Here is a 12,500-nt window from a genome sequence, read left to right as displayed (position 1 = left end):
CCTCCTCCACAGACTGAGGAATTTAAACCGTGAAGGAAAATTAGTTTGCAGTAATAGCCTGTTTGTTGTTGTTGTTGTTGTTGTTGTTGTTGTTGTTGTTGTTGTTGTTGTTGTTGAATTTATTGTACTTGACGATGCTTTTTTATTCTTTTTTTCGTCTTTTCCATTTCCTTTTCGTTTTCTGTCTCCTTTCTTTTTCTCCTCTTCTTTTTTTTCTTTTTTCTTTTACTTTCTATCAGTGTCATTTTCCTTCCTTTCCTCCCCTTTTTTTCCCTTCTTCGTTTTCCATTCTTTTCCTTTCTCCCTCTTCCTCTGTTCCTCTCTCCATTTCTTTCTCTTCATTGCTCTCCTTCTCTTCCTTCCTTCCACTCATTCTCTTTATTTCTCTCTTCTTTTTATCTCCCCTTCTCTTCTTCCTCTGTTTTATCCACTCTTTTTATCCTTCTCTTTCTTTTTCTATTCATTCTTTCTACTCTCCCTCTATTAATCTCTTCTTCTTTTCCTCCCTTTCTCTCTCCTTTCCTTCCTTCCCTCTTTCTTTACCTTCCTTTCTTTCTTCCTTCCCACTCTCTTTACCTTCTCCTCTCTGTCTCTTCCCACCTTCCCTTCTATTCTTTCTCCCTCTCTCTCCCTTCCTCTCTGTCTCTCCCTCTCGCCCTTTACCTTCCCGTCCGTATCTACATCCCACCTTTCCCTTCCACTCTCCCTCCCTCTCTCTCTCTCTCCCTGTGTCAATATTGGCTCCGCGTGATGAGTTGCCTCCCATTCATTCATTCCTTTACTCATTCATTCATTCACCTTTTCTCTTCACGGCAGCAAAGAACACACACACACACACACACACACACACACACACACACACACACACACACACACACACACACACAAGCTATTCATTTTTCTTTCCTTTTGTACCTATTTTTTTCCTTTTTTATTCATTCATCAGTATTTCTTTTTCTTTTTTTTTACTTCGTGTCTATACAGTTTATTTTCTACACAAGCAATTTTTTTCCTTGCATTTTGTTTTCTTCTTTTCTTTCTCTTTTTTGCTATTTTCTTATTTATTATTTATGCATGCACAATGAGAGAGAGAGAGAGAGAGAGAGAGAGAGAGAGAGAGAGAGGGGTAACTAATGTGTGAAATAAAATTAATAACACAGACCAACGATAGAAAACAATGATAATCTTGCCATTAATTATCATCTTCTCTCCAAGGCCACGCACCCGCACAGTTATCTCACCTGCACGTCTGTCCGGCACGCAACACTTAAACGCTGCTAATTACCTGCCCGAGGAAAAAACACACCTTGATATCCGTTCTCACCTGTAATAATTCTCGAATCGTGGGTCATGTTTTTTGGGGCCCCTGATAAAACGTGGTGTAGACGAGACTTGTAAATAATGAAGGAGGAAAGTATGAAAAGGGAGAGGAAAGGCATTTGAAAAGGGAATAGTTTGTAAGGAAAAGGCAAATGGAAAGATTGAAGAAGGAAAATAACTAAAAGGAAAGGGAAGTAGGAGTAACAAAGGAAAATGATTGGAAAAGAAAAGGATTAAATGGAAAAGGAAAAAAAGCAAGGAAAAGCATTAAAAGGAAAAGAAACAAAAATGAAAAATAAGAAAAAAAGCAAGGAAAAGAATTAAAATGAAATGGAAAACAACAAAAAATATGGAAAAAGAAAAGGCAAAAGATTATAAAAGGAAAAGAAAAGGATGAAAAGGGAAAAAGATTAATAAGAAAAAAACATCAGAAAAGGGATTAAAGAAAAGGAAGGGGATTGAAAATAATAAAGAAAAACAAGCCAAGAGAGAGAGAGAGAAGCACACAGACACACACGCGGATCGATCCCAAATAACAGGCTTGAAAAAAACACACATAAAAACACAAAACAAACACCACCCAAACATTACACAATTCCTCGCGTGATGTTTTACCGTTTGTTTCGACTTCTGACACTCGGGCCGTTTAGCGAAATGGTCTGGGGTTTTTTTTTTTTGGGGGGGGGGTGGTTTTTTTTTTTTTTTTCTTTTTTTTTCTTGGTTATTATTCCCGCGAGAAGTGTGAGGTGTGTTGTTGTTGTTGTTGTTGTTGTTGCTGACGTGAAGGCGGTCTGTTATTACGTCTGTTATTAAAACGTCATTAGCTGTTGTTTTTGTTTTGTTTTGTTTTGTATTGTTTGGTTTGGTGGGTTCTTATCCGGCTAATGCAACAACGACAACAACAACAACAACAACAACAACAACAACAACAATTACTACTACTATTAATACTTTTTCATCTTTTTTCTTCGTTTTTCTTCCTCTTCTTTTTCTTCTTCTTATTCTTATACGTTAATCCCATAACAACAACAACAACTACTACAACTACTACTACTACTACTACTACTACTACTACTACTACTACTACTACTACTACTACTACTACTACTACTACTACTACTACTACTACTACTACTGTTACTTTTATTAGAGAAAGATGAGGAGAATGATGATTAGGAAATGAATAAGAAGGAGGAGGAGGAGGAGGAGGAGAGGAGGAGAGAAAAAAAAACTTAGAGTACGTTTCTTGATATTTAACTAGAACACACACACACACACACACACACAGACACACACACACAGATGAGACAAAGGTTTATGAGAGAGAGAGAGAGAGAGAGAGAGAGAGAGAGAATGGGCAACTTGGCTAAATTTTGATGCATAACAAAAATGAATAAATTAGAGAAGAAAGGGAATTTTTTTTGTTTGTTTTTTTGCGTTTAAGATGAACGTTTTTTATTATTTTCTTTTTTTTTCTTTTTTCTTTCTTTATTTTATCTGTCTGTCCATGTTTTGTATTTTTTTATATATTTTTTTTCTTTTCTCTCTCTCTCTCTCTCTCTCTCTCTCTCTCTCTCTCTCTCTCGTTTTCTTCCTCTTCATCATCTTATCAGAAAATGGAAGTCAGTTTCATTCTAAATCTTCCTCGTTTTTCTGCAATTCTTCTTTCCTATTTCCATTTTTCCTTTCGTTCTTTTTCTTCACTAATGCACTTGTTTTTTTTCTCCTCTTTCTCTTCTCTATTTCTTTCATATCTTTCTCCCTTGCATCACATTTTCTCTTAATGGAATTCCGTAGTCTGTAAAAAGTGTACGAGTGTTTTTTTTTTCTCTTATGTTTTATTTTTTTTCACTTTTCGATATTATTTCTTATTAAAACGATGTGGATGTTTCTCACGCTGAATATTTAGTGGTCTGTTTATTATTTCACAACACACACGTTACTATTATCATTTCCAAGATGGTATTATGGCAAAGGTTTTCCCCGTATTCAAAATCCACCCATGATTTATTTCTGTTTCATATTTTAGTAAGATAATTATGAGGTGAAGTTTTCGTAAAAATATTTATAAATTCCAAAAAAAATAATGCTTGTGTTTTTTGTGCCTGAATTTATAATACATTTGTTTTTTACTTGACATATAAACCTCTTATGCCAAATTTATAAATATATGTTTAATTTAAATTCTCATTACCTGTCTTTACCTGAATATTAGTTACTTGTATTTCCCTACGTTACCAAATACCAGCTTTACCTAAATTTGAAATACTTACTCTTATCTAAACATCAAATATCTATCTATAACTAATCAATAATATCTCTACTTACTTAAATTATATAAATACTTGTTCTTATCTAAATCATAAATATCGGTTTTACCTAAATTTCAAATACCTGTTCTTACCTAAAAAAAATCCCAGTTCTTACTTAAATTACTACTATTACTTGCTCTTGTTTGTAACCATTAATACCTACCTGTTTCATCTCAATTTTAAATACCTGTTTTTACCTCAACATTCCTTTATTCTTAACTCTTCACCTTATCAGTTTTATTTTTCCTTCCAGGTTGCACAGTCTCCCGGCGATTAGCGACCTACTCAAGGAAGCCGCCGTGATCCAGGTGAGCGTTGATAATCGCGGCAGGTGAGCGGACGAGGAGGAGGAAGCCCCGACGATGACCAGGTGAGGAGAGGAGGGAAGGATGGAGGGAAGGAGGGAAGAGAGTGTAAGGTAGGAAAGGGCGATGGGTGAAGGGAAGAAGGAAGTATGAGGGAGAAAAAAGGAATAAACGATGTGAGAAAGTGAATGAGGATGGAAGAAAGGGAAAGTTGGGAGAAAGAAAGAGAAGAGGAAAAAGAAGGGAAGGGAACGTGAAGGAAAGGAAAGAAGAAAGAGGAAGATTAACAAAGAGGAGGGAAGAAGGAAGGAAGGAAGAGGGAGGATGTGAGGAAAGGAAGGAGGAAATTAAAACGAAGAACGAGAGAGAAAAGAAAGAAGAGAAGGAAATGATAAAAGAAAAAAGGAAGAAAGAGGAAGGAGGGGAAGAATGAAAGAAAGAAGAAAGAGGGAGGAGGGGAAGGAGGAAAAAAAGAAGAAAGAAAGAGGAAAGAGAGAGAAGGAAATGAATTAAAGAAGGAAAGAAAAACGAGGATGGGGAGGTAAAAAAAGAACCTTACCATTGCAAATACTCTCTCTCTCTCTCTCTCTCTCTCTCTCTCTCTCTTCAGGTATAAACGTAGAGGAAGAAAAGAGAGATAAAAGAAGGAAATACAAAAAGAAAGAAAAAAATAATAAACAGAAACGTTGAAGAGAAAAAACATGAAACAAAAGAAAGAAAAATAAAGAAAAAAATGATAAACGAAGAGAAACAAACAAAAGAAAAAAGATTACATTGGTCTTTTGTATTTTTCTCCCTCTCTCTCTCTCTCCCTCTCTCTCTCTCCCTCTTGAATGGAGGGAGGAAGGGGAAGGAAAAAAAGGAAATGGAAGAGAAAGGAAGGGAAGAGGAGGGAAAGAATAGAGGGGAAGGGAAGTAAAGGAAGGAGGGAGAGGCTCACGGTAATGGATCAAGCCTGGCTACTTTTTTTTCCTTACTTTTTTCCTTCCTTTTTTTTCCTTTTCCTTTTTTCCCCTTTTATTTTTGTTTCTTCCTCGTCTCCCGAGTTTATCCTGCTTGTATCTGTTCTTTTGTTCGCTTCTTCTGTTTCGAGAGTAAGAGGGGAAAGATAGATAGCTTGATAGGAGGAGGAGGAGGAGGAGGAGGAGGAGGAGAGACAGACGAGAATAAACAACAGGAATATCGAAAGAGGAAAGCACAGAATAACAACGAGAGAAAAAAAGGAGGAAGAAGGAAGAAGAGAATGAGGAAGAAGAAAAGGAAGAGGAGGTGAAGAAAGACGAAGAGGAGGAGGAGAAAGAGGAATATCATAATAACTACGAAAGAAGGAAGAAGGAAAAACAAAGAAGACAAGGAAGAAAATGAAGAGAGGAGAAGATAAGAAAGACGAGGAGGAGGAGAAAGAGGAAGAAGGAAAGACAAAGAAGAAAAGGAAGAGAAGGAAGAAGAAAATGAGGGAAAGGAGAAGGAGGAGGAAGAGAAATATGATGATGAGAAGAGAAAGAGGAAAAATAAAAGGAACACAGGAAGAAGATAGATCACAATAACAACCAAGGAAGGAAAAGAGGAGACGAAGAGAAGAGAAGAGGAGGAGGAGGAGGTGGAGGAGGACCATTAAAAACAACAAACGGAAAAGCGTCCATCTATAATACCCAAGAACAAGATAAACAGACTAACCAAACTACAGGATAATACCAGTAATAAGATAAATAACGAAAAAGCGTCTATCAACAACACACAACAACAAGATAAACAAACTAAACAAACTACAGGATAATAACAGTAATAACATAAATAATGGATAAAAGAAAATACTCAAATTCCTCCAGACAAGCGGAAAAAAGGGTCCGTAACAAAGCGATTTTAATGGTCAGCGGTGGGCCAGACAGCATAAATCCCTCCTGTCTCCGTCCGGTCTTGCCTCATCGCCGGCTCATAACGATGTTCTCTATTTTCCACCGTGCCCCGACATGTCCATTTATCTTCGTTCAATTACTCGAGAAAAAATGCTCTTTCATACAACATTTATTTTATCGCGAATAGACAAACACAATTTACTTTATTTTCTGTGTTTTTTGGGCGGTGTTTTTTTTTATGTGTGTGAATCGAAAACCAGGGATATAAAAAAAATTGCGTGTATAGAAAAAATATACTCAGACAGACAGACACTCAGACATTGACAAGCACTTTTTCATTTTCAGAAATTGTTTATTTGTTTGTTTGTTTGTTTATTTTTCAAAACGGATAAATATAAACTACAACAATTTCGTGTGTGTGTGTGTGTGTGTGTGTGTGTGTGTGTGTGTGTGTGTGTGTGTGTGTGTGTGTGTGTTTCTTTCCTTCCTTCATGCCCCCCATCAAATCACACACACACGCACACACACACCCACCCCCACACACACACACACACACACACACACACACACACCAGACCCCGCGCATAAGAGAAAAAAACTAACACTATTTTAATGTTTTATTACCAAGAAAAAACAAATCCAGTTAAATTGATGTGGCTGAGGAAGGGGAGGGGGGAAGGAGGAGGAAGGGGGGAGGAGGAGGAGGGGAGGGGGGGAGAGATAACAGGTAAGGTGTCTATTAATATCTCAGGTAAAAGAAAATACAGGTGTGACTTTTTCTATTTTTTTATTATTATTATTATTATTTTTTTTTTGGTTGCAAGGATGTGAGGGTTAAGAGGGGGACTATAGGAGGAGGAGGAGGAGGAGGAGGAGGAGGAAGAGGAAGAAGAGGAAGGGATTATCTTTGTTATAGGGATTAAATTCGCAAGAATGGACAAGAGAAACAGAGTAATACGCAGCTCTCTCTCTCTCTCTCTCTCTCTCTGTGTAGTCTATCCTTTTTTTTCTTTTGCTTTTCACATTCTATATTTTTCTTCTTCTCTCTCTTCATCCTCCTGTTGTTGTTTTTGTTGTTGTTGTTTCTGTTTTTTTTATGCTTTGATTCCCGCTTCGTTATTTTGGGCTCCTGTTTGGTGAAGCGTATGTTTGTTTGTTTGTTTGTGTTTGTGCGTTCGTTATTGCTTGTATTGTGTGGTGGCGGTGTTTTTTTTTATTGTATGTTTTGTTTACCTGGATGTAGTTACCTGTGTGTGTGTGTGTGTGTGTGTGTGTGTGTGTGTGTTTTTCAAGTGACTGTCTATGTATAAATTTCTCCTCCTCCTCCTCTTCTTCTTTCTCCTCCTCCTCCTCCTCCTGCTCCTCTTCTTCTTTCTCCTCCTCCTCCTCCTCCTCATCATCATCATCATCATCATCATCATCATCCTTTTGCTTTCCCTCCTCCAATTTCTCCTTCATCCACTTTTTTATTCATTTATCTTTTTTATCTTTCACCTTTTTTTTATTCATCGCCTACTTTATTATGCTCCAATATTTACTCCTCCTTTTCTATTCTTCCCTTCTTTCCTTCTTCCCTTTTATCTCCCATTTATCAGTCTTCTCCCTGATCCTAAATTTATCATGTTTCCACGCGGTTAAAATGAAAAAAATATCATCAACTTGTATCGATAATGAATTCTTTTTGGTTATCATTAATTTTGCACTCAAAACAAACAAACATTAAAAAAACGAGCCTACCTGAAACCCAAAGGACTTAAAACAGCGTACAGGTGTTATAGGCCTAGAGATCAATTAAAAAAAAAGTTAGGTATGAAGTCAGGTAGAGAGGAAGGTGTGTGTGTGTGTGTGTGTGTGTGTTAGAGACTTAGAACAGAGCACACGCTTGTTAAGACAGAAGCCGGATCAACTCTTGTATGTGTGTGTGTGTGTGTGTGTGTGTGTGTGTGTGTGTGTGTGTGTGTGTGTGTGTGTGTGTGTGTATGTTGGTTTCGTTTGTTTCATATTAGTCCAATTGAAAATAATTAACAAAAGAAAGAAATGAAGAAGAAAAGAAAAGTGTCGAGAAGGGAAAAGAAGAAATAGAACATAAAGAAACGGAGAAAGAAGGAAAAGAAAGAAAGAAAAGAAAGAAAGAAAGGAAAAGTTAACCATCACCGAAAAAAAATAAAAAAGAATGCATGGAAAATAAATATGTGGAAAAAAGTGAAGAAAATAGATAGGTAGGAAATAGACCAATAAAAAATAAAGAAGACAAAGAAAGAAGGAAGATAGGGAGAAGAAAAAATCAACAAATTGCAAGAAGACAGGAAAAGACAAGGAAGAAAAGTGAAAAAGAAGAAAGAAAATATATAACTGAATAGAAAAATAAGGAAAGATAGAAGAGGAAGAAGAAAGAATGGAAGAAGAGAAAGTTTACAATTCCTCAAAGACAAGAAGACAAAGAAGAAAACAAGAGGAAGAAAAAGGGAAGAAAAGAAAGGATTAAATATGTAAATTGTGAAAGAATAAAGAAAAAGAACAGAAGGAAGAAAGATTGGAAGAAAAGAATGGAAAAATCACAATTCCTCTAAGAAAAGAAGACAATGAAGAAATCAAGAAGAAAAGGGAAAAAAAAAAGAATTAAATATGTATAAAAGAACAGGAGGAAGAAAAATTGATAGAAAAGAATGGAAAAATCACAATCCCTCTAAGAAGACAAAGAAGGAAGAAAAAGGGAAGAAAAGAGGAAGAAAAGGAAGCAGATCTTAATATTTCTCGCCTTCCGGTGACTGAAGGAAGAAAGTGAGAGCGACAAAAGTTTTAATTTGAATCTGTTCCTCCTCTTCCTCTTGTTCCTCTTGATCCTCTTCCTCCTCTTCATTCTCTTCCTCTTCTACTTTTTTTATGTTCGTGTTCCTTTGGGTATTTTGACTTTCGCCTTTCTAGAGAGTGTAGATTTAAATGCTTCAACCTGTCTTCATAAGGCAAGTTAGATGAAGGGGTAGAAGGGGGTTGAAGGGGGAAGTGGGTGTAGTATTAGGCCGCTGCTGTACGCCAATAGATGAAGGGGTAGATGGGGTAGAAGGGGTAGAAGGGGGGCTGAGGGGCTGGGTGGTATACTGTTAGGCCGCTGCTGTATGTCGGCCATAACTCGCAGTGAGCGTCAGAGAGTTCCTAACATTCCTCTTAACTTTGTTCCTTGACGAATAAACTACACTTAATATTGTCCTCCCTCCCCACCATACCCCCCCTCCCCCTCTCTCTCTCACCCCCTCTCCTTTCCCCTTATTTATCTCCCTTGTTTTATCCTCCCTTACACCTTCTCCCTTCTCTTTCCTCACTAACCCCCCCTTCTCAATCCCTCCCTTGTCCTTATACTTTTCTTCTCTCCCCCTCTCCTCCCTTTTCCTCAATTATCAATCCCTCCCTCCTACCTTCACACTTCTCTCCCTTAGTTAGTTATTTCTCCCTCTCCTCCCTCCTTCTCTTTCCCCCTTTTCCTTCTCCCTTTTCCTGATTCTCCCCCTTTCCTTCCTTCCTCCCCTTTCCTCCCATCTCTCTCTCTCTCTCTCTCTCTCTCTCTCTCTCTCTCTCTCTCTCTCTCTCTCTCTCTCTCTCTCTCTCAAGCAAGCACTAACAACAACAACAAACACACAAACAAACAAACAAGAACAAACACCCGCCAACAATAACAAATTAAGTCTCTCCCGTGTGTGTGTGTGTGTGTGTGTGTGTGTGTGTGTGTCTGTGTGCGTGTGTGTGTGCGTGCGTGCTTCAGAAGTCCCGAACGCAGATACTGAACCCCTTTGTGACGCATCTGCGAGGAGGCGGAGGAGGAGGAGGAAGAGGAGGAGGAGGAGGAGGAGGAGGAGGAGGAGGAAAGGATTTGTTAATTAAGGAAGACGTGAAGGGAGAATCAGAGCAAAAGAGCGAAGAGGAGGAGGAGGAGGAGGAGGAGGAGGAAAAAAAGAAGACATAAGTAGGAGAATAAGAGAAGTAGAGTGAAGGATGAGGACAAGAGGAGGAGGAGAGGAGGAGGAGGAGGAGGAAAGGAGATAAGGAGGAGGAGGAGGAGGAAGAGAGGGACAAAGCCTGAAGGAGAATGGGTGCAGAAGGAGGAGGAGGAGGAGGAGGAGGAACAGAAGGAGAAGAGGAGGAAGAGTAAGAGGAGGAGGAGGAGGAGGAAGAGGAGGCGAGGAAAGGTCATTTGTAATCCAGAAGTTAGTCACATCTATCTCCCGGGGGCGCTCTCTCTCTCTCTCTCTCTCTCTCTCTCTCTCTCTCTCTCTCTCTCTCCATGGGTTGAGGAAGAGTGATGGAGAGAAAGATACGTCAATACCTTTTTCTGGAGGAGGAGGAGGAGGAGGAGGAGGATCATATAGGAGGAAGAGGAGGTCATAGAGAAGGAAGAGGAGGTCATAGTGAGGAGGAGGAGGAGGATGTGGTGGTCATATACGAGGGGGAGGAGGAGGAGGAGGAGGAGGAGGAGGATTGTAAAGAAGGAAGGGAAGATGGTGAGTGACTGAAGGAGGAAGGAAAGAAGGAGGAGTTTATGGAGAGGCAGGAAGAGGAGGAGGAGGAGGAGGAGGAGGAGGAAGAGGAAGACGATGAAGTTAAGAAAAGGAAAGAAAAACGAAAGAGAAAAAATCACAGTTTCTTTCATATGTTATTTTTTTTCATTTTTTTAGGGATTTTTTTATCTTTTCATAACAAAAAAGAAAAAAAACACAAGTTAACATTAAATCACTCATTTCTCCTGTAATTAAATACCTGAATTACTGTATTTTTCCTCTTTTAATTTGAGTTACTGTATTTTTCCTTTTAATTCGAATTACTGTATTTTCCCTTTTAATTTGAGTTACTGTATTTTTCCTCTTTTAATTTGAGTTACTGTATTTTTCCTTTTTTAATTTGAGTTACTGTATTTTCCTCTTTTAATTTGAGTTACTGCATTTTCCTCTTTTAATTTGAGTTACTGTATTTTCCTCTTTTAATTTGAGTTACTGTATTTTCCTCTTTTAATTTGAGTTACTGTATTTTCCTCTTTTAATTTGAGTTACTGTATTTTCCTCTTTTAATTTGAGTTACTGTATTTTCCTCTTTTAATTTGAGTTACTGTATTTTCCTCTTTTAATTTGAGTTACTGTATTTTCCTCTTTTAATTTGAGTTACTGTATTTTCCTCTTTTAATTTGAGTTACTGTATTTTCCTCTTTTAATTTGAGTTACTGTATTTTTCCTCTTTTAATTTGAGTTACTGTATTTTCCTCTTTAATTCGAGTTAATGTATTTTTCCTCTTAATTCGAGTTACTGTATTTTCCTCTTTTAATTTGAGTTACTGTATTTTCCTATTTTAATTTGAGCTACTGTATTTTCCTATTTTAATTAGAGTTACTGTATTTCTCCTATTTTAATTCGAGTTACTGTATTTTCCTCTTTTAATTTGAGTTACTGTAAAATAAAATAAGAAGTAAAATGAAGTAAGGAAAAAGAAAAACAGTAAAAAAAGTAGAAATAAAGAAAAAGTAAGGAAAAGTAAAATAGAGTATAATACAGTAAAAAAGTAAAATAAACCAAAATAAAATAAAATAAAAAATAAAGTAAGAAAAAAATAGAACAGTAAAAAATGAAGTAAGAAAAAAGATTAAAAAAAGTAAAACAAAATCAGCAGAAAAGTAAAATTAAGCAAAAAAAAAAATTAAAACAAAGTAAAAAATAAATAAAATAAAGTAAGGGATAGATAGAAAACAGGATAAACAGAAGTAAAATAGAAAACAGGATAAACAAAAGTAAAATAGAAAACAGGATAAACAAAAGTAAAATAGAAAACAGGATAAACAAAAGTAAAATAGAAAACAGGATAAACAAAAGAAAACAGGTTAAACAAAAGTAAAATAGAAAACAGGATAAACAAAAGTAAAATAGAAAACAGGATAAACAAAAGTAAAATAGAAAACAGGTTAAACAAAAGTAAAATAGAAAACAGGATAAACAAAAGTAAAATAGAAAACAGGATAAACAAAAGTAAAATAGAAAACAGGATAAACAAAAGTAAAATAGAAAACAGGATAAACAAAAGTAAAATAGAAAACAGGATAAAACAAAAGTAAAATAGAAAACAGGATAAACAAAAGTAAAATAGAAAACAGGATAAAACAAAAGTAAAATAGAAAACAGGATAAAACAAAAGTAAAATAGAAAACAGGATAAACAAAAATAAAGTAAAAAACAGGTTAAACAAAAGTAAAATAGAAAACAGTATAAAACAAAAGTAAAATAGAAAACAGGTTAAAACAAAAGTAAAATAGAAAACAGGATAAACAAAAGTAAAATAGAAAACAGGATAAAACAAAAGTAAAATAGAAAACAGGATAAACAAAAGTAAAATAGAAAACAGGATAAAACAAAAGTAAAATAGAAAACAGGATAAAACAAAAGTAAAATAGAAAACAGGATAAAACAAAAGTAAAATAGAAAACAGGATAAAACAAAAGTAAAATAGAAAACAGGATAAACAAAAATAAAATAAAAAAACAGGTTAAACAAAAGTAAAATAGAAAACAGGATAAAACAAAAGTAAAATAGAAAACAGGTTAAAACAAAAGTAAAATAGAAAACAGGATAAACAAAAGTAAAATAGAAAACAGGTTAAAACAAAAGTAAAATAGAAAACAGGATAAAACAAAAGTAAAATAGAAAACAGTTTAAAACAAAAGTAAAATAGAAAA

At 35.9% G+C, this 12,500-nt stretch overlaps 1 protein-coding gene across 1 annotated transcript in view; it reads left to right on the top strand.

The window, feature by feature from the left end:
- The window catches only part of LOC127010011 (protein amalgam-like), a 186,323-nt gene that overhangs the window by 33,212 nt on the left and 140,611 nt on the right, over nucleotides 1-12,500 (top strand). The window contains exon 3 of the mRNA XM_050883716.1: nucleotides 3,886-4,002. The gene's annotated coding sequence lies outside the window, so the exon portion shown is untranslated. The remainder of the gene's footprint in view (nucleotides 1-3,885; nucleotides 4,003-12,500) is intronic.

The sequence above is a fragment of the Eriocheir sinensis genome, chromosome 42 (assembly GCF_024679095.1).
Source record: "Eriocheir sinensis breed Jianghai 21 chromosome 42, ASM2467909v1, whole genome shotgun sequence".
NCBI classification, from domain to species: domain Eukaryota; kingdom Metazoa; phylum Arthropoda; class Malacostraca; order Decapoda; family Varunidae; genus Eriocheir; species Eriocheir sinensis.
The sequence above is the reverse complement of the archived record's forward strand: the minus strand, read 5'-3'. Positions and strand labels throughout refer to the sequence as shown.